A 3,688-nucleotide genomic window follows, 5' to 3' on the forward strand; every position below is an offset into this window, starting at 1 on the left:
CAAGTTGGACTTGGGCTCGGCGCGAGGCGTCGGGGTAGTGGACCCTCCCAAACACCACATGCCACGACAGGCGGCAGCCTGCGGGGTTCGGTGCTGGACTCTTCCTGTTCGCTCGCCGCTACTGGGGAATCCTTGTTAGTTTCTTTTCCTCCGCTTAGTAATATGCTTAAATTCAGCGGGTAGTCTCGCCTGCTCTGAGGTCGTTGTACGAGGTGTCGCACGCCACACCGCCAGCCGGCTGTGCACGCTACCGAGTAAGTACCGGTATGCGAACCGCCAGGCGACGGGCGCGCATCGCACGTTTAAGGAGGCGCGGCCGGCCCCACAGGCGGCCGCGACGCTCCCAGGTCTGCGAAGCGGGGCAAACGCCGCGCGCTTCAGTATACGTAGCCGACCCTCAGCCAGACGTGGCCCGGGAACGGAAATCCATGGACCGCAATGTGCGTTCGAAACGTCGATGTTCATGTGTCCTGCAGTTCACATGTCGACGCGCAATTTGCTGCGTTCTTCATCGACCACGAGCCGAGTGATCCACCGTCCTGGGTGATCTTTTCTTAGTTTCCACTGTCTCTTTCAAGACAGTTGCATAGGCGGGACGTAGGCGTGTGGCGGCCCCTGTTCAAGCGTTCTGTGTCCAACGGCCTCACGGCCGATGGGCGTCGTACGGCTCCACACCGGAGCGGACAGGCAGTCGGGCGAAAGTCATTCAAAACCGGCGCCAGGCGCCAGGTGCCGCAGGCCAGCCGCTCCAGCGCTTCAGCGCTCGTACCACACAACATTGGCGTTAGTTTTGAGAAGCACGCGTGGTTCCGCACGCGGCGCACGGCTACTGCGAGCCGTACAGGTAGCGTGTTGCGCGACACGACACGCACATCGAAAGACATGCAGTCTAGTCGGTAATGATCCTTCCGCAGGTTCACCTACGGAAACCTTGTTACGACTTTTACTTCCTCTAAATGATCAAGTTTGGTCATCTTTCCGGTAGCATCGGCAACGACAGAGTCAATGCCGCGTACCAGTCCGAAGACCTCACTAAATCATTCAATCGGTAGTAGCGACGGGCGGTGTGTACAAAGGGCAGGGACGTAATCAACGCGAGCTTATGACTCGCGCTTACTGGGAATTCCTCGTTCATGGGGAACAATTGCAAGCCCCAATCCCTAGCACGAAGGAGGTTCAGCGGGTTACCCCGACCTTTCGGCCTAGGAAGACACGCTGATTCCTTCAGTGTAGCGCGGCGTGCGGCCCAGAACATCTAAGGGCATCACAGACCTGTTATTGCTCAATCTCGTGCGGCTAGAAGCCGCCTGTCCCTCTAAGAAGAAAAGTAATCGCTGACAGCACGAAGGATGTCACGCGACTAGTTAGCAGGCTAGAGTCTCGTTCGTTATCGGAATTAACCAGACAAATCGCTCCACCAACTAAGAACGGCCATGCACCACCACCCACCGAATCAAGAAAGAGCTATCAATCTGTCAATCCTTCCGGTGTCCGGGCCTGGTGAGGTTTCCCGTGTTGAGTCAAATTAAGCCGCAGGCTCCACTCCTGGTGGTGCCCTTCCGTCAATTCCTTTAAGTTTCAGCTTTGCAACCATACTTCCCCCGGAACCCAAAAGCTTTGGTTTCCCGGAGGCTGCCCGCCGAGTCATCGGAGGAACTGCGGCGGATCGCTGGCTGGCATCGTTTATGGTTAGAACTAGGGCGGTATCTGATCGCCTTCGAACCTCTAACTTTCGTTCTTGATTAATGAAAACATACTTGGCAAATGCTTTCGCTTCTGTTCGTCTTGCGACGATCCAAGAATTTCACCTCTAACGTCGCAATACGAATGCCCCCGCCTGTCCCTATTAATCATTACCTCGGGTTCCGAAAACCAACAAAATAGAACCGAGGTCCTATTCCATTATTCCATGCACACAGTATTCAGGCGGGCTTGCCTGCTTTAAGCACTCTAATTTGTTCAAAGTAAACGTGCCGGCCCACCGAGACACTCACTCAAGAGCACCCTGGTAGGATTGCAACGGGGTCCGCCTCGGGACGCACGAGCACGCACGAGGCGCGTCGCACGCCTTCAGCTCGCCCCACCGGCAGGACGTCCCACGATACATGCCAGTTAAACACCGACGGGCGGTGAACCAACAGCGTGGGACACAAATCCAACTACGAGCTTTTTAACCGCAACAACTTTAATATACGCTATTGGAGCTGGAATTACCGCGGCTGCTGGCACCAGACTTGCCCTCCAATAGATACTCGTTAAAGGATTTAAAGTGTACTCATTCCGATTACGGGGCCTCGGATGAGTCCCGTATCGTTATTTTTCGTCACTACCTCCCCGTGCCGGGAGTGGGTAATTTGCGCGCCTGCTGCCTTCCTTGGATGTGGTAGCCGTTTCTCAGGCTCCCTCTCCGGAATCGAACCCTGATTCCCCGTTACCCGTTACAACCATGGTAGGCGCAGAACCTACCATCGACAGTTGATAAGGCAGACATTTGAAAGATGCGTCGCCGGTACGAGGACCGTGCGATCAGCCCAAAGTTATTCAGAGTCACCAAGGCAAACGGACCGGACGAGCCGACCGATTGGTTTTGATCTAATAAAAGCGTCCCTTCCATCTCTGGTCGGGACTCTGTTTGCATGTATTAGCTCTAGAATTACCACAGTTATCCAAGTAACGTGGGTACGATCTAAGGAACCATAACTGATTTAATGAGCCATTCGCGGTTTCACCTTAATGCGGCTTGTACTGAGACATGCATGGCTTAATCTTTGAGACAAGCATATGACTACTGGCAGGATCAACCAGGGAGCTGCGTCAACTAGAGCTGAGCAGCCGGCCGCCCGGGAGTGTGTCCCGGGGGCCCGCGCGAACACGCAAGCGTCCGCTCAATTATTCTGCAAACAGGAGGAGGCTGAGCTCCCCTGCACCATACACCTCGAAACCCTCTCAGGTCCCGGCGGCGCGCAGCGCCGTCCTAAGTACTTGGTCGGGTTCGAGAGAGGCGCAATCGCCCGGGGTTTGGCGAGTTAGACGCTTTAGGTGCGACCACCCGTGCTCCCAACTGAGCTTGCCGCTGCCGACAGAGGCCCGGGAGCGTGCTGTCGTGGCATTGCCGGCGGGAGACAACACGCGCCACCTACGGTGACCGGCAGCTCCAACGCCAGCGCCACAGAAGGACAAAAGCCCCACTTGGGTGCCGAAGCGAACTCTCCCAGCACAGCGCACGCGCCAACACGTCCGCACAGCTGCGATACAAACCACCTGCGAGAACCGCAGAGGCGACCGAGCAGCAGACGGCGTCGCGGCGCCGAGCGCCGGGCGGCGGCGCATCCTCAGCGCACACAGTCCTCAATCGGACCAGCACACTGCAGATGTCCACCGCGCTTCGCACCGGGCCCGCGAGGACCTACTTTGGCCGCACGGCGCCGCGTGCAGGGTGCGCCGGCGCGCAGCTGCGCCGCCTGCCGCCCTCCGTCGGCCGGCGCGCCTGCCACTGGCCGCCCCCACCAGCCGGCTGTAGCGCGTGCGCCCACGCACCGCGCGGCCAGCACGCCGGGAGGCCCCCCCTCACCGGCCGGGGACGGTCCCACCCAGCCACCGCCGCGTATCGCTTCACACCCAGATGCCATTCACGTTCGTGGGCATGGTGGGTATCGCTGGAACAACCGGTTGGTAGCTCAACCGATCG

General features: G+C 58.2%; 2 non-coding genes across 2 annotated transcripts; both read right to left on the reverse strand.

Moving 5' to 3' along the window:
- Positions 1 to 391: 391 nt before the first annotated feature.
- LOC126435396 (5.8S ribosomal RNA) lies at positions 392 to 546 on the reverse strand. Its single transcript, XR_007579908.1, has one exon. It is a non-coding gene; the product is annotated as a 5.8S ribosomal RNA (ribosomal RNA).
- Positions 547 to 897: 351 nt separating this feature from the next.
- On the reverse strand, positions 898 to 2,808 carry LOC126435405 (small subunit ribosomal RNA). Its single transcript, XR_007579916.1, has one exon. It is a non-coding gene; the product is annotated as a small subunit ribosomal RNA (ribosomal RNA).
- Between the last annotated feature and the right edge of the window lie 880 nt (positions 2,809 to 3,688).

The sequence above is a fragment of the Schistocerca serialis genome, unplaced genomic scaffold, assembly GCF_023864345.2.
Source record: "Schistocerca serialis cubense isolate TAMUIC-IGC-003099 unplaced genomic scaffold, iqSchSeri2.2 HiC_scaffold_1205, whole genome shotgun sequence".
Lineage (NCBI taxonomy): Eukaryota > Metazoa > Arthropoda > Insecta > Orthoptera > Acrididae > Schistocerca > Schistocerca serialis.